The sequence below is a fragment of the Schistocerca gregaria genome, chromosome 9 (genome assembly GCF_023897955.1).
Source record: "Schistocerca gregaria isolate iqSchGreg1 chromosome 9, iqSchGreg1.2, whole genome shotgun sequence".
Classification (NCBI taxonomy): Eukaryota; Metazoa; Arthropoda; class Insecta; order Orthoptera; family Acrididae; genus Schistocerca; species Schistocerca gregaria.
Genome location: NC_064928.1, coordinates 223,123,901 through 223,145,631, shown reverse-complemented (window position 1 = coordinate 223,145,631; position 21,731 = coordinate 223,123,901).

Sequence of the window (21,731 nt, the reverse complement as noted above, 5' to 3'; positions counted from 1 at the left end):
AAATGTTTTTGCAATGGTCACTAAAAATAATCAATGTGGTGCACAAATTGTCGTAGATGTTTGTTCCCTCTCAATAGGGAAATTTCATTTCATGACTACTATGTTTGTTCCACCTTCGAGTGTGATTTTGTTGGATGGGAACCACCACTCCGAGCATTTTGACTATTGGACTAATTAGGAAAGACTTTTTTCTTTTACTTGGTGCTTTTCTAAATTGATACCCTGATCACTTATATTCATCAATTTCACAGTGGAGTATTGTATTTCAATCGTGAAATCTGGTTAAGTGTTTGTACTTTACAGCAGGATCATCTGGTTGTGTGGCCACATACCAGGTTCGCCATTAAATGGGTTTTTGGTGCAGATTGGACACCACATGCAACTTACTGAATTATTGATGTTCGGAATATGATTCTTGTTTAGTCCTTCCTCTGCTTGATATTTTTATAAATCTTATTGAAACGGTCACTAAAAATAGTCAATGTGCTGTACAAATTTTTGTACATGTTTCTCCCCTCTCAACAGGAAGATTCTGTTTCATGGCTGCTATGTTTGTTCGACAATCGAGTGTGATTTTGTAGGATGGGTACCACCACTCCGAGCATCCTGACTCTTGGACTTATTAGGAAAGACTTCATTTTTTTGCTAGGTGCTTCTTTTGATTGTTACCCATATCACTTATATTCACCACTTCGACTATGGATTAATGTATTAGAATCGTGAAATGAGGTTGTGTGTTTGCTGTTTACAGCAGGGTCATCTGGTTGTATGGCCACAAAGCAGATTTCTCCATTCGGTGTGTTTTCGGTGCAGATTGGACACCACATGCACCTTACTGAATAAGGGCTGTTCGGAATTTAATAAATCTTCTTGTTTAGGTGTCTCCTTCATTTGCTTGATTTTTTTAAAAATCTTATTCCAATGTTCACTAAGAATAATCAATGTGCTGGACAAATTGTGGTACATGTTTCTTCCCTCTGAACAGGGAGATTCTGTTTCATGACTGCTATGTTTGTTCTGCCATCGAGTGTGATTTTATTGTATGGGAACCACCACTCCGAGCATTTTGATTATTGGACTTATTAGGAAAGACTTTTTTCTTTTACTTGGTGCTTTTCTAAATTGATACCCTGATCACTTATCTTCATCAGTTTCACAGTGGAGTATTGTATTTCAATCGTGAAATCTGGTTAAGTGTTTGTACTTTAGAGCAGGATCATCTGGTTGTCTGGCCACAAACCAGGTCGCCATTCAATGGGTTTTTGGTGCAGATTGGACACCACATTCAAGTTGCTGAATTATTGATATTCGGAATATGATTCTTGTTTAGTCCTTCCTCTGCTTGAAATTTTAAAAATCTTATTGCAATGGTCACTAAAAATAATCAATGTGCTGCACAAATTGTGGTACATGGTTCTGTTTCATTATTTTATTGGATGGGAATAACCACTCCGAGTGTTCTTACGATTGGAGTTATTAGAAAGACTTTTTTCTTTTGCTAGGTGCTTCCTTTGATACCTTTATCACTTATATTCATCAGCTTCACAGTGGAGTAATGTATTTGAATCGTGAAATGTGGTTAAGAGTTTGTTCTTTACGGGAGGGTCATCTGGTAGTATGGCCAGAAAGCAGATTATACGATCAATGGGTTTTTGGTGCAGATGGGACGCCACTTGCACCTTAGATAATAACGAATGTTCTGAATTTGATAAATCTTCTTGTAAGATCTCTACTTCATTAGTTTTATATGTTTAAAAACTTATTCCAATGGTCACTAAAAGTGACCAATGTGCTGCACAAATTGTGGTACATGTTTCTTCCCTCTCAACAGGGAGATTACGTTTAATGACTGCTATGTTTGTTTTATCATCGAGTGTGGTTTTGTTGGATGGGAACCACCACTCCGAGCATCCTGAGTATTGGTGTTATTCGGAAAGACTTCATTGTTTTGCTAGGTGCTTGCTTTGATTGTTACCCTTATGACATATATTCATAAATTTCGTAGTGGGTTAATATATTTGAATCTTGAAATGTTGTTATGTGTTTGTTGTTTACAGCAGCGTCATCTGGTTGTATTTCTAGAAAGCAGATTTTCCATTCAATGGGTTTTTGTTGTAGATTGGACACCACATGCACTTTACTGAACACCGTATGTTCGGAATTTAATAGATCTTCTTATTTGGTATCTCCATCAATTGCTTTATTTTTTAATAAATCTTATTGCAATGGTCACTTAAAATAATCAATGTGCTGCTCAAATTGTGGTACATGTTTGTTCCCTCTCAACAGGGAGACTCCTTTTCATGACTGCTATGTTTGTTCAAACATCGAGTGTGATTTTGTTGGATGGGAACCACCACTCCGAGCATTCTGACGATTGGAGTTATTAGAAAGACTTTTTTCTTTTGCTAAGTGCTTCTTTTGTTTGTTACGCTTATCACTTATATTCATCAATTTCACAGTGGGGTAACGTATTTTAATCGTGAAATGTGGGTACATGTTTGCGGTTTACAGCAGGGTCATTTGGTTGTATGGCCACAAAGCAGATTCTCTCGGCAGGAAGATTCCGTTTCATGAGTGCTATTTATGTTCAACCGTCGAGTGTGATTTTGTTGGATTGAAACAACCACTCTGACTTTTTGACTATTGGAGTTATAAGGAAAGACTTCTTCCTTTTTTCTAGGTGCTTATTTTGATTGTTAATTTTATCACTGATATTAATCAAGACCTCTGGTCAGGTGACTACGGGGTTATAAACACAAAATCAAATATGGGTAATGTGCAGGAGTAGGTTTAATAATGAATAGGAAAATAGGAAAGCGGGTAAGCTACTACAAACAGCATAGTGAACGCATTTTTGTGGCCAAGATAGATACGAAGCCCACACCTACTACAGTAGTACAAGTTTATATGCCAACTAGCTCTGCAGATGACGAAGAAATTGAAGAAATGTATGATGAAATAAAAGAAATTATTCAGATAGTGAAGGGAGATGAAAATTTAATAGTCATGGGTGACTGGAATTGGAGTGTAGGAAAAGGGAGAAAAGGAAACGTAGTAGGTGGATATTGATTGGGGGTAAGAAATGAAAGAGGAAGCCGCCTGGTATAATTTTGCACAGAGCACAAGTTAATCATAGCTAACACTTGGTGTAAGAATCATGAAAGAAGGTTGTATACATGGAAGAACCCTGGAGATACTAAAAGGTATCAGAGAGATTATATAATGGTAAGGCAGAGATTTAGGAACCAGGTTTTAAATTGTAAGACATTTCCAGGGGCAGATGTGGACTCTGACCACAATCTATTGGTTATGACCTGTAGACTAAAACTGAAGAAACTGCAAAAAGGCGGGAATTTAAGGAGAGGGGACCTGGATAAACTGAAAGAACCAGAGATTGTACAGAGTTTCAGGGAGAGCATAAGGGAACAAATGTTAGGAATGGGGGAAATAAATACAGTAGAAGAAGAATGGGTAGCTTTGAGGGATGAGGTACTGAAGGCAGCAGAGGATCAAGTAGGTAAGAAGACGAGGGCTAGTAGAAATCCTTGGGTAACAGAAGAAATACTGAATTTAATTGTGAAAGGAGAAAATATAAAAATGCAGTAAATGAAGCAGGCAAAAAGGAATACAAACGTCTCAAAAATGAGATCAACAGGAAGTGCAAAATGGCTAAGCAGGGATGGCTAGAGGACAAATGTAAGGATGTAGAGGGTTATCTCACTAGGGGTAAGATAGATACTGCCTACAGGAAAATTAAAGATACCTTTGCAGAAAAGAGAACCACTTGTATAAACATCAAGAGCTCAGATGGAAACCCAGTTCTAAGCAAAGAAGGGAAAGCAGAAAGGTGGAAGGAGTATATAGAGGGTCTATACAAGGGCGATGTACTTGAGGACAATATTATGGAAATGGAAGAGGATGTAGATGAAGATGAAATGGGAGATACGATACTGCGTGAAGAGTTTGAGAGAGCACTGAAAGACCTGAGTCGAAACAAGGCCCCCGGAGTAGACAATATTCCATTGAAACTACTGACGGCCTTGGGAGAGCCAGTCTTGACAAAACTCTACCATCTGGTGAGCAAGATGTATGAAACAGGCGAAATACCCTCAGACTTCAAGAAGAATATAATAATTCCAATCCCAAAGAAAGCAGGTGTTGACAGATGTGAAAATTACCGAACAATAAGTTTAATAAACCATAGCTGCAAAATACTAACACGAATTCCTTACAGACGAATGTAAAAAGTAGTAGAAGCCGACCTCGGAGAAGATCAGTTTGGATTCCGTAGAAATACTGGAACACGTAAGGCAATACTGACCTTACGACTTATCTTAGAAGAAAGATTAAGGAAAGGCAAACCTACGTTTCTAGCATTTGTAGACTTAGAGAAAGCTTTTGACAATGTTGACTGGAATACTCTCTTTCAAATTCTGAAGGTGGCAGGGGTAAAATACAGGGAGCAAGAGGCTATTTACAATTTATACAGAAAACAGATGGCAGTTATAAGAGTCGAGGGGCATGAAAGGGAAGCAGCGGTTGGGAAGGAAGTAAGACAGGGTTGTAGCCTCTCCCCGATGTTATTCAATCTGTATAATGAGACAGCAATAAAGGAAACAAAAGAAAATTTCGGAGTAGGTGTTAAAGTCCATGGAGAAGAAATAAAAACTTTGAGGTTTGCCGATGACATTGTCATTCTGTCAGAGACAGCAAGGGACTTGGAAGAGCAGTTGAATGGAATGGACAATGCCTTGAGAGGAGTATATAAGATGAACATCAACAAAAGCAAAACGAGGATAATGGAATGTAGTCAAATTAAGTCGGGTGATGCTGAGGGAATTAGATTAGGATATGAGACACTTAAAATAGTAAAGGAGTTTTGCTATTTGGGGAGCAAAATAACTGATGATGGTCGAAGTAGAGAGGATATAAAATGTAGACTGGCAATGGCAAGAAAAGCGTTTCTGAAGAAGAGAAATTTGTTAACATGGAATATAGATTTAAATGGGCGATAAATAGTTTGGACAAGAAGAGAATAGAAGCTTTCGAAATGTGGTGCTACAGAAGAATGATGAAGATTAGATGGGTAGATCACATAACTAATGAGGAAGTATTGAATAGGATTGGGGAGAAGAGAAGTTTGTGGCACAACTTGACAAGAAGAAGGGATGGGTTGGTAGGACATGGTTTGAGGCATCAAGGGATCACCAATTTAATATTGGAGGGCAGTGCGGAGGGTAAAAATCATAGAGGGAGACCAAGAGATGAATACACTAAGCAGATTTAGAAGGATGTAGGTTGCAGTAGGTACTGGGAGATAAAGCAACTTGCACAGGATAGAGTAGCATGGAGGGCTGCATCAAACCGGTCTCAGGACTGAAGATCACAAGAACACTACAACAACAACAACATTAATCAATTTAACAGTGGAGTAATGTATTTGAATTGTGAAATGTGGGTAAATGTTTGTTGTTTACAGCAGGGTCATTTGGTTGTATGGCCACAAAGCAGATTCTCTCAGCAGGGAGATTCTGTTTAATGACTGCTATGTTTGTTCTAACTTTGGGTGTGATTTGTTTGGATGGGAACCACCACTCCGAGCATTCTGACTATTGGAGTTATTAGAAAGACTTTTTTCTTTTGCTTGGAGCTTCCTTTGATTGATACTGTTATAACTTATATTCATCAATTCACAGTGGAGTAATGTATTTGATTTGTGAAATGTGGGTAAATGTTTGTTGTTTACAGCAGTGTCATCTAGTTGTATGGCCAGAGTGCAGATTCTCCATTCAATGGTCTTTTGGTGCAGAATGGACACCACATGCACTTTACTGAATAACGGCTGTTCGGAATTTGATAAATCTTCTTGTTTAGGTATCTCCTTGATTTGCATGATATTTTTAAAAATCTTATTCCAATGTTCACTAATTATGATCAATGTGCTGCACAAATTGTGGTACATGTTTATTCCCTCTCAGCAGGGAGATTCCGTTTCATGACGGCTATATGTGTTCTACCATTGAGTGTGATTTTGTAGGATCGGAACCACCACTCCGAGCATCCTGAGTATTGGAGTTTGTAGAAAGATTTTTTCCTCTGCTAGGAGCTACCTTTGATTGATACACTGATAACTTATATTCTTGTATTTCGCAGTGGAGTAATGTATTTGATTCGTAAAATGTTTTTAAATGTTTGTTGTTTACAGCAGGGTCATCTGGTTGTATGGCCAGAAAGCAGATTCAGCATTCAATGGGTTTTTGGTGCAGATTGGACACCACATGCACCTTACTGAATATTGAATGTTCGTAATTTGATAAATCTTCTTGTTTTGATATCTTGTTCATTTGCTTTGTATTTTCAAAAATCTTATTTCATTGGTAACTAAAAATAGACAATGTGCTGCACAAATTGTAGTACATGTTTCTTCCTCTCAACAGGCAGATTCCGTTTCATGACTGCTGTGTTTGTTCAAACATCAAGTGTGATTTTGTTGGAGGGAACCACCACTCTGAACATTCTGTCAATTGTAGTTATTAGAAAAACTTTTTTTCTTTTGCTAGGTGGGTGCTTCCTTTAATTGACTCCTTTATCATTTATATTCATCAATTTTACTGTCGAATAATGTATTTGATTTGTGAAATGAGGGTAAAGGTTTGTTGTTTACAGCAGGGTCATCTGGTTGTATGGCCAGAAAGCAGATTCTCCATTAAATGGTCTTTTGGTGCAGATTGGACACCACATCACCTTACTGAATGTTGAATGTTCGGAATGTGATATATCTTCGTGTTTAGGTATCTTCTTCTTTTGCTTTATATTTTTTATAGTCTTATTGCAATGGCCACTAAAAATAATCAATGTGCTGCACATATTGTGGTACATGTTTCTATCCTCTCAGCAGTGAGATTCCATTTCATGACTGCTGTGTTTGTTCAAACATTGAGTGTGATTTTGTTGGATGGGAACCACCACTCCGAGCATTCTGACGATTGTAGTTATTAGAAAGACTTTTCTCTTTTGCTATGTGCTTTCTTTGATTGATACCTTTGTGACTAATATTCATCAATTTCACAGTGGAGTAATGTATTTCTTTCGTGAAATGTAGGTAAATGCTTGTTGTTGACAGCAGGGTCATCTGGTTGTATGGCCAGAAAGCAGATTCTCCATTCAATGTTCTTATGGTGCACATTAGACACCACATGCACCCTACTGAACACCGAATGTTCGGAATTTGATAAATCTTCTTGTTTTGATCACTCCTTCATTTGCTTTACATTTTTGAAAATCTTGTTTCAATGGTCACTAAAAATAGACAACGTGCTGCAAAAATTGTTGTACCTGCATCTTCCCTCTCAACAGGGAGAGTCCGTTTCATGACTGCTACCTTTTTTCAAACATCAAGTGTGATTTTATTGGATGGGAATCAGCACTCCGAGCGTTCTGATGATTGGAGTTTTTTGGACTTTTTTCTTTTGCTAGGTGTTTCCTTTGATACCTTTATCATTTATAATCATCCATTTCACAGTGGAGTAATGTATTCGATTCGTGAAATGTGGGTAAATTTTTGTTGTTTACAGAAGTGTCATCTGGTTGTATGGCCAGAAAGCAAATTCTCCATTCAATGGGTTTTTGGGGCAGATTGGACACCACATGCACCTTACTGAACACTGAATGTTCGGAATTTGATAAATCTCCTATTTTAGGTATCTCCATTATTTGCTTTATATTTTTAAAAATGTTATTGCAATGGTCACTAACAATAATCAATGTGGTTCACAGATCGTGGTACATGTTTCTTCCCTCTCAATAGGAAAATTTCGTTTCATGACTATTATGTTTGTTGCACCTTCGAGTGTGATTTGTTGGATGGGAACCACCACTCCGAACATTTTGACTATTCGAGTTATAAGGAAAGCCTTCTTTGTTTTGCTAGGTTCTTCTTTTGATTGTTAACCTTCTCACTTATATTCATCAGTTTCACAATGGAGTAATGTATTTGAATCGTGAAATGTGGGTAAATGTTTGTTGTTTACAGCTGGGTCATCTGGTTGTATGGCCAGAAAGCAATTTCTCCATTCAGTGGGTTTTTGGTGCAGAATGAACCCCTAAATGCACTTTACTGAATAATGAATGTTCGGAATCTGATAAATATTCTTGTTTATCTATCTACTTCATTTGCCTTCCAATTATAAAAATTTTATTCCAATGGTCACTATAAATAATCAACGTGCTTCACAAATTGTATCACACGTTTCTTCCGTATAAGCAGGGAGATTCTGTTTCATGACTGGTATGTTTTTTCAACCATCGTGTGTGATTTTGTTGGATGGGAACCACCACTCCGAGCATTATGACTATTCGAGTTATAAGGAAAGCCTTCTTTGTTTTGCTAGGTGCTTCGTTTGATTGTTACCCTTCTCACTGATGTTCATCAGTTTCACAGTGGAGTAATGTATTTGAATCGTAAAATGAGGTTAAGAGTTTTTTCTTTACGGGAGGGTCATCTGGTAATATGGCCAGAAAGCAGATTATCTAATCAATGGGTATTTGGTGCAGATGGGATGCCACTTGCACCTTAGATAATAACGAATGTTCAGAATTTGATAAATCTTCTTGTCGTGAAATGTGGGTAAATGTTTGTTGTTTACAGCAGGGTCATTTATATGTATGGCCACAAAGCAGATTCTCTCAGCAGGGAGATTCCGTTTAATGACTGCTATGTTTGTTCTACCTTTGAGTGTAATTTTGCTCGATGGTAACCACCACTTCCAGCATCCTGAGTATTGGAGTTATTAGGAAAGACTTCATCGATTTGCTAAGTGCTTGTTTTGATTCTTCCCATTATCACTTATATTCATCAATTTCACAGTGGAATAATGTATTTGAATCATGAAATGCAGGTAAATGTTTGTTGTTTACAGCAGGGTCATCTGGTTGTATGGCCAGAAAGCAGATTCTAGATTCAATGGTCATTTGGTGCAGATTGGACACCACATGCACTTTACTGAATAACGGCTGTACGGATTTTGATAAATCTTCTTGTCTAGGTATCTCCTTCATTTGCTTTATATTTTTAAAAATCTTATTCCAATGTTCACTAAATATAATCAATGTGCTGCACAAATTGTGGTACTTGTTTCTTTCCTTTCAACAGGGAGACTCCTTTTCATGACTGCTATGTTTGTTCAAACATCGAGTGTGATTTTGTTGGATGGGAACCACCACTCCGAGCATTCTGATGATTGGAGTTATTAGAAAGACTTTTTTCTTTTGCTAGGTGCTTCTTTTGATTGTTACGCTTAACACTTATATTCATCGATTTCACATTGGGGAAACGTATTTTAATCGTGAAATGTGGGTAAATATCTGTTGTTTACTGCAGGGTCATTTTGTTTGTATGGCCACAAAGTAGATTCTCTCAGCAGGGAGATTCCGTTTCGTGAGTGCTATGTTTGTTTAACCGTCGAGTGTGATTTTGTTGGATTGGAACCACCTCTCTGACCTTTTTGACTACTGGAGTTATAAGGAAAGACTTCTTCCTTTTTTCTAGGTGCTTCTTTTGATTGTTTATTTTATCACTGATATTAATCAAGACCTCTGGTCAGGTGACTTCTGGGTTTTAAACACAAAATTAAATAGGGGTAATGTGCAGGAGTAGGTTTAATAATGAATAGGTAAGTAGGAATGCGGGTAAGCTACTACAAACAGCATAGTGAACGCATTTTTGTGGCCAAGATAGATATGAAGCCCACACCTACTACAGTAGTACAAGTTTATATGCCAACTAGCTCTGCAGATGACGAAGAAATTGAAGAAATGTATGATGAAATAAAAGAAATTATTCCGATAGTGAAGGGAGATGAAAATTTAATAGTCATGGGTGACTGGAAATCGAGTGTAGGAAAAGGGAGAAAAGGAAACGTAGTAGGTGGATATTGATTGGGGGTAAGAAATGAAAGAGGAAGCCGCCTGGTATAATTTTGCACAGAGCACAAGTTAATCATAGCTAACACTCGGTGTAAGAATCATGAAAGAAGGTTGTATACATGGAAGAACCCTGGAGATACTAAAAGGTATCAGAGAGATTATATAATGGTAAGGCAGAGATTTAGGAACCAGGTTTTAAATTGTAAGACATTTCCAGGGGCAGATGTGGACTCTGACCACAATCTATTGGTTATGACCTGTAGACTAAAACTGAAGAAACTGCAAAAAGGCGGGTAATTTAAGGAGAGGGGACCTGGATAAACTGAAAGAACCAGAGATTGTACAGAGTTTCAGGGAGAGCATAAGGGAACAATTGTTAGGAATGGGGGAAATAAATACAGTAGAAGAAGGATGGGTAGCTTTGAGGGATGAGGTACTGAAGGCAGCGGAGGATCAAGTAGGTAAGAAGACGAGGGCTAGTAGAAATCCTTGGGTAACAGAAGAAATACTGAATTTAATAGTGAAAGGAGAAAATATAAAAATGCAGTAAATGAAGCAGGCAAAAAGGAATACAAACGTCTCAAAAATAAGATCAACAGGAAGTGCAAAATGGCTAAGCAGGGATGGCTAGTGGACAAATGTAAGGATGTAGAGGGTTATCTCACTAGGGGTAAGATAGATACTGCCTACAGGAAAATTAAAGATACCTTTGCAGAAAAGAGAACCACTTGTATAAACATCAAGAGCTCAGATGGAAACCCAGTTCTAAGCAAAGAAGGGAAAGCAGAAAGGTGGAAGGAGTATATAGAGGGTCTATACAAGGGTGATGTACTTGAGGACAATATTATGGAAATGGAAGAGGATGTAGATGAAGATGAAAGGGGAGATACGATACTGCGTGAAGAGTTTGACAGAGCACTGAAAGACCTGAGTCGATACAAGGCCCCCGGAAAAGACAGCATTCCATTGGAACTACTGACGGCCTTGGGAGAGCCAGTCCTGACAAAATTCTACCATCTGAAGAGCAAGATGTATGAAACAGGCGAAATACCCTCAGACATCAAGAAGAATATAATAATTCCAATCCCAAAGAAAGCAGGTGTTGACAGATGTGAAAATTACCGAACAATAAGTTTAATAAGCCATAGCTGCAAAATACTAACACGAATTCCTTACAGACGAATGGAAAAAGTAGTAGAAGCCGACCTCGGAGAAGATCAGTTTGGATTCCGTAGAAATACTGGAACACGTAAGGCAATACTGACCTTACGACTTATCTTAGAAGAAAGATTAAGGAAAGGCAATCCTACGTTTCTAGCATTTGTAGACTTAGAGAAAGCTTTTGACAATGTTGACCAGAATACTCTCTTTCAAATTCTAAAGGTGGCAGGGGTAAAATACAGGGAGCGAAAGGCTATTTACAATATATACAGAAAACAGATGGCAGTTATAAGAGTCGAGGGGCATGAAAGGGAAGCAGCGGTTGGGAAGGAAGTAAGACAGGGTTGTAGCCTCTCCCCGATGTTATTCAATCTGTATAATGAGACAGCAATAAAGGAAACAAAAGAAAATTTGGAGTAGGTGTTAAAGTCCATGGAGAAGAAATAAAAACTTTGAGGTTCGCCGATGACATTGTCATTCTGTCAGAGACAGCAAGGGACTTGGAAGAGCAGTTGAATGGAATGGACAATTCCTTGAGAGGAGTATATAAGATGTACATCAACAAAAGCAAAACGAGGATAATGGAATGTAGTCGAATTAAGTCGGGTGATGCTGAGGGAATTAGATTAGGAAATGAGACACTTAAAATAGTAAAGGAGTTTTGCTATTTGGGGAGCAAAATAACTGATGATGGTCGAAGTAGAGAGGATATAAAATGTAGACTGGCAATGGCAAGAAAAGCGTTTCTGAAGAAGAGAAATTTGTTAACATGGAATTTAGGTTTAAATGTCAGGAAGCCTTTTCTGAAAGTATTTGTATGGAGTGTAGCCATGTATGGAAGTGAAACATGGGCGATAAATAGTTTGGACAAGAAGAGAATAGAAGCTTTCAAAATGTGGTGCTACAGAAGAATGCTGAAGATTAGATGGGTAGATCACATAACTAATGAGGAAGTATTGAATAGGATTGGGGAGAAGAGAAGTTGTGGCACAACTTGACAAGAAGAAGGGATGGGTTGGTAGGACATGTTCTGAGGCATCAAGGGATCACCAATTTAATATTGGAGGGCAGTGTGGAGGGTAAAAATCGTAGAGGGAGACCAAGAGATGAATACACTAAGCAGATTTAGAAGGATGTAGGTTGCAGTAGGTACTGGGAGATAAAGCAACTTGCAAAGGATAGAGTAGCATGGAGGGCTGCATCAAACCGGTCTCAGGACTGAAGATCACAAGAACACTACAACAACAACTACAACATTAATCAATTTAACAGTGGAGTAATGTATTTCTTTCGTGAAATGTTGGTAAATGCTTGTTGTTGACAGCAGGGTCATCTGGTTGTATGGCCAGAAAGCAGATTCTCCATTCAATGTTCTTATGGTGCACATTAGACACCACATGCACCCCACTGAACTCCGAATGTTCGGAATTTGATAAATCTTCTTATTTTTGTATCTCTTTCATTTGCTTTATATTTTTTAAAATCATATTTCAATGGTCACAAAAAATAACAATGTGCTGCACTAATTGTAGTACATGATTCTTCTCTCTCAATAGGGAGACTCCGTTTCATGACTGCTATGTTTGTTCAATCATCGAGTGTGATTTTGTTGGAAGTGAACTACCACTCCTAGCATTCTGATGATTGGGGTTATTAGAAAGACTTTTTTCTATTGCTTGGAGCTTCCTTTGATTGATACCCTTGTAACTTATATTCATCAATTTCACAGTGGAGTAATGTATTTGGATCATTAAATGTCAGTAAATGTTTGTTGTTTACAGCAGCGTCATCTGGTTGTATGGCCAGAAAGCAGATTCTCCATTTAATGGGTTTTTGTTGCAGATTGGACACCACATGCACTTTACTGAATAATGAATCTTCGGAATTTGATAAATCTTCTATTTTAAGAATCTCCTTTAATTGCTTTATATTTTTAAAAATGTTATTGCACTAACAATAATCAATGTGGTGCACAAATTGTGGTACATGTTTCTTCCCTCTCAATAGGGAAATTTCGTTTCATGACTACTATGTTTGTTCCACCTTCGAGTGTGATTTGTTGGAGGGGAACCACCACTCCGAACATTCTGACTATTCGAGTTATAAGGAAAGCCTTCTTTGTTTTGCTAGGTGCTTCTTTTGATTGTTACGCTTATCACTTATATTCATCAATTTCACGTTGGGGTAATGTATTTTAATCGCGGAATGTGGGTAATTGTTTGTTGTTTACAGCAGTGTCATCTGGTTGTATGGCCAGAAAGCAGATTCTCCATTCAATTGTCATTTGGTGCAGATTGGACACCACATGCACTTTCCTGAATAACGGCTTTTCTGAATTTGATAAATCTTCTTGTTTAGGTATCTCCTTCATTTGCTTTCTATTTTTAAAAATCTTATTCCAATGTTCACTAAAAATAATCAATGTGCTGGACAAATTGTGGTACATGTTTATTCCCTCTCAACAGGGAGATTCCGTTTCATGACGGCTATATTTGTTCTACGATCAAGTGTGATCTTGTTGGATTTGAACCACCACCCTGAGCATCCTGAGTATTAGAGTTATTAGAAAGATTTTTTCTTCTGCTAGGAGCTTCCTTTGATTGATACCCTTATAACTTATATTCTTCTATTTCGCAGTGGAGTAATGTGTTGATTCTGCATTCAATGGGTTTTTGGTGCAGATTGGGCATCACATGCACCTTACTGAACACCGAATGTTCGGAATTTGATAAATCTTCTTGTTTTGGTCACTCCTTCCTTTGCTTTACATTTTTGAAAATCTTGTTTCAATGGTCACTAAAAATAGACAACGTGCTGCAAATATTGTTGTACATGCATCTTCCCTCTCAACAGGGAGAGTCCGTTTCATGACTGCTACGTTTCTTCAAACATCAAGTGTGATTTTATTGAATAGGAATCAGCACTCCGAGCGTTCTGATGATTGGAGTTATTAGAAAGACTTTTTTCTTTTGCTAGATGTTTCCTTTGATACCTTTATCATTTATATTCATCCATTTCACAGTGGAGTAATGTATTCGATTCGTGAAATGTGGGTAAATTTTTGTTGTTTACAGCAGTGTCATCTGGTTGTATGGCCAGAAAGCAAATTCTCCATTCAATGGGTTTTTGGGGCAGATTGGACACCACATGCACCTTATTGAACACTGAATGTTCGGAATTTGATAAATCTCCTATTTTAGGTATCTCCATTATTTGCTTTATATTTTTAAAAATGTTATTGCAATGGTCACTAACAATAATCAATGTGCTTCACAAATTGTGGCACATGTTTCTTCCGTATAAGCAGGGAGATTCTGTTTCATGACTGGTATGTTTTTTCAACCATCGTGTGTGATTTTGTTGGATGTGAACCACCACTCCGAGCATTATGACTATTGGAGTTATAAAGAAATCCTTCTTTGTTTTGCTAGGTGCTTCCTTTGATTTTTACCCTTCTCACTTATATTCATCAGTTTCACAGTGGAGTAATGTATTTGAATCGTGAAATGTGGTTAAGAGTTTTTTCTTTACGATAGGGTAATCTGGTAATATGGCCAGAAAGCAGATTATACAATCAATATGTTTTTGGTGCAGATGGGACGCCACTAGCACCTTAGTTATAACGAATGTTCAGAATTTGCTAAATCTTCTTGTCGTGAAATGTGGGTAAATGTTTGTTGTTTACTGCAGGGTCATTTGGATGTATGGCCACAAAGCAGATTCTCTCAGCAGTGAGATCTCGTTTAATGACTGCTAAGTTTGTTCTAACTTTGAGTGTGATTTTGTTCGATGGTAACCACCACTCCGAGCATCCTGAGTATTGGAGTTATTAGGAAAGACTTCATTGATTTGCTAAGTGCTTGTTTTGATTCTTCCCCTTATCACTTATATTCATCAATTTCACAGTGGAGAAATGTATTTGAATCATGAAATGTGGTTAAATGTTTGTTGTTTACAGCAGTGTCATCTGGTTGTATGGCCAGAAAGCAGATTCTGCATTCAATGGTTTTCTGGTGGAGATTTGACACCCCATGCACCCTACTGAACACCGAATGTTCGGAATTTGATAAGTCTTCTTGTTTTGGTATCTCCTTCATTTGCTTTATACTTTTTAAAATCTTATTTCAATGGTCACTAAAAATAACAATGTGCTGCACTAATGGTAGTACATGTTTCTTCCCTCGCAACAGGGCGAGTCCGTTTCATGACTGCTACGTTTTTTCAAACATCGAGTGTGATTTTATTGGATGGGAATCACAAGTCCGAGCGTTCTGACGATTGGAGTTATTTTTAAGACTTTTTTCTTTTGCTAGGTGCTTCCTTTTATTCCTTTATCACTTATATTCATTAATTTCACAGTGGAGTAATGTATCTGATTAGTGAAATGTGGGTAAATGTTTGTTGTTTACAGCAGTGTCATCTGGTTGTATGGCCAGAAAGCAAATTCTCCGTTTAATGGTCTTTTGGTGCAGATTGGACACCACATGCACTTTACTGAATATCAAATGTTCAGAATTTGAGAAATCTTCTCTTTTAGGTATCTCCTTCATTTGTTTTGTATTTTTAAAAATCTTATTGCAATGGTCACTAAAACTAATCAATGTAGTGCACAAATTGTGGTATATGTTTCTTTCCTCTCAACAGGGAGATGCTGTTTCATGACTGCTATGTTTGTTCAACCATGAAGTGTGATCTTGTTGGATGGGAACCACCACTCCGAGCATTCTCACGATTGGAGTTATTAGAATCATTTTTTTTCTTTTCCTAGGTGCTTCTTTTGATAGTTACGCTTATCACTTATATTCATCAATTTCACAGTGGGGTAATGTATTTTAATCGTGAAATGTGGGTAAAAGTTTGTTGTTTACAGCAGGGTATTTGGTTTTATGGACACAAAACAGATTCTATCAGCAGGGAGATTCCGTTTCATGAGTGTTATGTTTGTTTAACCGTTGAGTGTGATTTTGTTTCATTGGAACCACCACACCAAACATTATGACGACTGGAGTTAATAGGGAAGACTTCTTTCTTTTGCAAAGTGCTTGTTTTGTTTAGTACTCGTATCACTTATACTCATCAATTTCACAGTGGAGTAATGTATTTGAATCTAGAAATGTGAGTAAATGATGATTTGTTCTACCGTTGAGTGTGATTTTGTAGGATGGGAGCCACCACTCCGAGCATCCTGAGTGTTGGAGTTTTTAGAAAGATTTTTCCCTCTGCTAGCAGCTTCCTTTGATTGATACACTTATAACTTATATTCTTCTATTTCGCAGTGGAGTAATGTATTTGAATCGTTAAATGTCAGTAAATGTTTGTTGTTTACAGCAGTGTCATCTAGTTGTATGGCCAGAATGCATATTCTCCATTCAATGGTCTTTTGGTGCAGATTGGACACCACATGCACTTTACTGAATAACGGCTGTTCGGAATTTGATAAATCTTCTTGTTGAGGTTTCTCCTTCATTTGCTTTATATTAAAAAAAAAAACTTATTCCAATGTTCACTAAAAATAATCAATATGCTTCACAAATTGTGGTACATGTTTCTTGCCTCTCATCATTGAGACTCCGTTTCATGACTGCTATGTTTGTTCAATCATCGAGTGTGATTTTGTTGGATGGGAACTAACTACCACTCCGAGCATTCTGACGATTGGAGTTATTAGAAGAACTTATTTCTTTTGCTTGGAGCTTCTTTTGATTGATACCCTTATAACTTAAATTCATCAATTTCACAGTGGAGTAATGTATTTGAATCGTTAAATGTGGGTAAATATTTGCAGTTTACAGCAGGGTCATCTGGTTGTATGGCCAGAAAGCAAATTCTCCATTATATGGATTTTTGGTGCCGATTGGACACCACATGCACTTTACTGAATAACGATTGTTCGGAATTTGATATATCTTCGTGTTTAGGTATCTCAATCATATGCTTTATATTTTTTACAAATCTTATTGCAATGGTCACTAAAAATAATCAATGTGCTGCAGAAATTGTGGTACATATTTTTCCCACTGGTACATATTTTTCCCACTCAGCAGGGAAATTCTGTTTCATCACTGCTACGTTTGTTCTAGCATCGAGTGTGATTTTGTTGGATGGGAACCACCACTCCGAGCATCCTGAGTATTGGAAGTGTTAGGAAAGACTTCATTGTTTTGCTAGGTGCTTGTATTGATTCTTTCCCTTATCATATATATACATCAATTTCACAGTGGAGTAATGTATTTGAATCCGTTTCATGACTGCTGTGTTTGTTCTACCAACGAGTGTGATTTTGTTGGATGGGAACCACCACTCGGAGCATTCTGACGATTGGGTTTATTAGAAAGACTTTTTTCTTTTGCTAGGCGCTTCTTTTGATTGTTACGCTTATCACTTATATTCATCAATTTCACAGAGTGGTAACGTATTTTAATCGTGAAAAGTGGGTAATTGTTTGTTTTTTACAGCAGGGTCATTTGTTTGTATGGCCACAAAGCAGATTCTCTCAGCAGGGAGATTCCGTTTCATGAGTGGTATGTTTGTTCAACCGTCGATTGTGATTTTGTTGGATTGGAACCACAACTGTGACCTTTTTGACTATTGGAGTTACAAGGAAAGACTTCTTCCTTTTTTCTAGGTGCTTCTTTTGATTGTTACTTTTATCACTGATATTAATCAATTTCACAGTGGAGTAATGTATTTGGATAGTGAAATGTGGTTAAGAGTTTCTTCTTTACGGCAGGGTCGTCTGGTGGTATGGCCAGAAAGCAAATTATACAATCAATGGTTTTTTGTGCAGATGGGTCACCACATGCTCCTTACTGAATAATGGCTATTCGGAAGTTGATAAATCTTCTTGTTTTGGTATCTCCGTCATTAGCTTTATATTTTTTAAAATCTTATTGCAATTATCACTAAAAATAATCAATGTGCTTCACAAATGGTGGTATATGTCTCTTCACTCTCAACAGGGAGATTCTGTTTCATGATTGCTATGTTTGTTCAAACATCGAGTGTGATTTTGTTGAATGGGAACCACCACACCGAGTATTCTGATCATTGGAATTATTAGAAAGACGTTTTTCTTTTGCTATGTGCTTCTTTTGATTTTTAGGCTTATCACTTATATTCATCAATTTCACAGTGGGGTAAAATATATTAAAAACAAAGATTCCAAGACTTACCAAGCGAGAAAGTGCCGGCAGACAGGCACATGAACAAAACAGACAAACACACACACAGAATTACTAGCTTTCGCAACCGATGGTTGCTTGTTCAGGAAGGAGAGGGAAAGACGAAAGGATGTGGATTTTAAGGGAGAGGGTAAGGAGTCATTCCAATCCCGGGAGCGGAAAGACTTCCCTTAGGGGAAAAAAAGGACAGGTTTACACTCGCACACACACATACACACACACATATCCACACATTGGAAAGACAAAAGGATGTGGGTTTTAAGGGAGAGGGTAAGGAGTCATTCCAATCCCGGGAGCGGAAAGACTTCCCTTACGGGAAATAAAGGACAGGTGTACACTCGCACACACACACATACACACACACATATCCACACATTGGGAGACTCCTTTTCATGACTACTATGTTTGTTCCACCTTCGAGTGTGATTTGTTGGATGGGAACCACCACTCTGAACATTCTGACTATTCGAGTTATAAGGAAAGCCTTCTTTGTTTTGCTAGGTGCTTCTTTTGATTGTTACTCTTCTCACTTATATTCATCAATTTCACAGTGGGTTAATGTATTTAATCGTGAAATGCGGGTAAATGTTTGTTGTTTACAACAGGGTCATTTGGTTGTATGGCCACAAAGCAGATTCTCTCAGCAGGGAGATTCCTTTTAATGACTGCTATGTTTGTTCTCCCTTTTAGTGTGATTTTGTTGGTTGGGAACCACCAATCCGAGCATTCTGACGATTGGAGCTATTTGAAAGACTTTTTTTTTTTGCATGGAGCTTATTATGATTGATACTGTTATAACTTATATTCATCAATTTCACAGTGGAGTAATGTATTCGAATCGTTAAATGTGGGTAAATGTTTGTTGTTTACAGCGGGGTCATCAGGTTGTATGGCCCGAAATCAGATTCTGCATTCAATGGTATTTTGGTGGAGATTGGACACCACATGCATCCTACTGAACACCGAATGTTCGGGATTTGATAAATCTTCTTGTTTTGGTATCTCTTTCATTTGCTTTATATTTTTAAAAACTTGTTTCAATGGTCACTAAAAATAACAATGTGCTGCACTAATTGTAGCACATGTTTCTTGTCTCTCAATAGGGAGAATCCGTTTCATGACTGCTGTGTTTGTTCTACCAACGAGTGTGATTTTGTTGGATGGGAACCACCACTCCAAACATTGTGACGACTGGAGTTAATAGGAAAGACTTTTTTCTTTTGCTAAGTACTTGTTTTGATTAGTACTCTTATCGCTTATATTCAGTAACTTCACAGGGGAGTAATGTATTTGAATCGTGAAATGTGGGTAAATGTTTGTTGTTTACAACAGGGTCATTTGGTTGTATGGCCACAAAGCAGATTCTCTCAGCAGGGAGATTCCTTTTAATGACTGCTATGTTTGTTCTACCTTTTAGTGTGATTTTGTTGGATGGGAGCCACCACTCCGAGCATCCTGAGTATTGGAAGTATTAGGAAAGACTTCATTGTTTTGCTAGGTGCTTGTATTGATTCTTTCCCTTATCATATATATACATCAATTTCACAGTGGAGTAATGTATTTGAATCCGTTTCATGACTGCTGTGTTTGTTCTACCAACGAGTGTGATTTTGTTGGATGGGAACCACCACTCCGAGCATCCTGAGTATTGGAGTAATTAGGAAAGACTTCATTGTTTTGCTAGGTGCTTGTTTTGATTCTTCCCCTTATCACTTATATTCATCAATTTCACTGTGGAGTAATGTATTTGAATCGTGAACTGTGGGTAAATGTTTGTTGTTTACAGCAGGGTCATCTGGTTGTAAGGCCAGAAAGCAGATTCTCCTTTCAATGTTCTTATGGTGCAGATTGGACACCACATGCACCTTACTTAATAACGGCTGTTAGGAATTTGATAAATCTTCTTGTTTTGGTATCTCCTTCATTTGCTTTAGATTTTAAAAAATGTTATTCCAATGGTCACTAAAAATGCTCAATGTGCTGCACAAATTGTGGTACATGTTTCTTCCCTCTCAGCAGGGACATTCCGTTTCATGACGGCTATATTTGTTCTACCATTGAGTATGATTTTGTTTAATGGGAACCACCACTCCGAGCATCCTGAGTGTTGTAGTTATTAGGAAAGACTTCATTGTTTTGCTGGTGCTTGTTTTGATTCTTTCCTTTATCATTTATATTCATCAATTTCACAGTGGGTTAATATATTTAAATCGTGAAATGTGGTTATGTGTTTATTGTTTACAGCAGGGTCATGTGGTTGTATGGCCAGGAAGCAGATTCTGTATTCAATGGTTTTTTGGTGGAGATTGGACACCACATGCACCTAATTGAAACCGTATGTTCGGAATTTGATAAATCTTCTTATTTGGTATCTCCATCATTTGCTTTATTTTTTAATAAATTTTATTGCAATGGTCACTTACTATAATCAATGTGCTGCACAAATTGTGGTACATATTTCTTCCCTCTCAACAGGGAGATATCTTTTTATGACTGCTATGTTTGTTCAATCATCAAATGTAATTTTGTTGGATGGGAACCACCAGTCCAAACATTCTGATAGTTGGAGTTATTATAAAGACTTTTTTCTTTTTCTTGTTGCTTCTTTTGATTGCTACTATTGTCACTTATACTCATCAATTTCACAGTGGAGTAATGTATTTGATTTGTGAAATGTGGGTAAATGTTTGCTGTTTACAGCACATGCACTTAACTGAATAACGAATGTTCGGAATTTGATAAATCTTCTATTTTAAGAATCTCCTTCATTTGCTTTAGATTTTTAAAAATGTTATTCCAATGGTCACTAAAAATGCTTAATGTGCTTCACAAATGGTGGTACATGTTTCTTCCCTCTCAACAGGGAGACTCCTTTTCATGACTGCTATGTTTGTTCAAACATCGAGTGTGAATTTGTTGGATGGGACCACCAATCCGAGCATTCTGATGATTGGAGTTATTGGAAAGACTTTTTTGTTTGGCTAGGTGTTTCTTTTGATTGTTACGCTTATCACTTATATTCATCAATTTCACAGTGGGGTAATGTATTTTAATCGTGAAATGTGGCTAAATGTTTGTTGTTTACAGCAGGGTCATTATGTTGTATGGCGACTAGCAGATTCTGTCAGCAGGGAGATTCCGTTTCATGAGTGCTATATTTGTTCGACCGTTGAGTCTGATTTTGTTGGATTTGAACCATACTCTGACCTTTTTGACTATTCTAGTTATAAGGAAAGACTTCTTCCTTTTTTCTAGGTGCTTCTTTTGATTGTCACTTTTATCACTGATATTAATCAATTTCACAGTGGAGTAATGTATTTGAATTGTGAAATGTGGGTAAATGTTTGTTGTTTACAGCAGTGTCATCTGGTTGTATGGCCAGAAAGCAGATTCTCCATTCAATGGTCATTTGGTGCAGATTGGACACCACATGCACTTTACTGAATAACGGCGTTTCTGAAT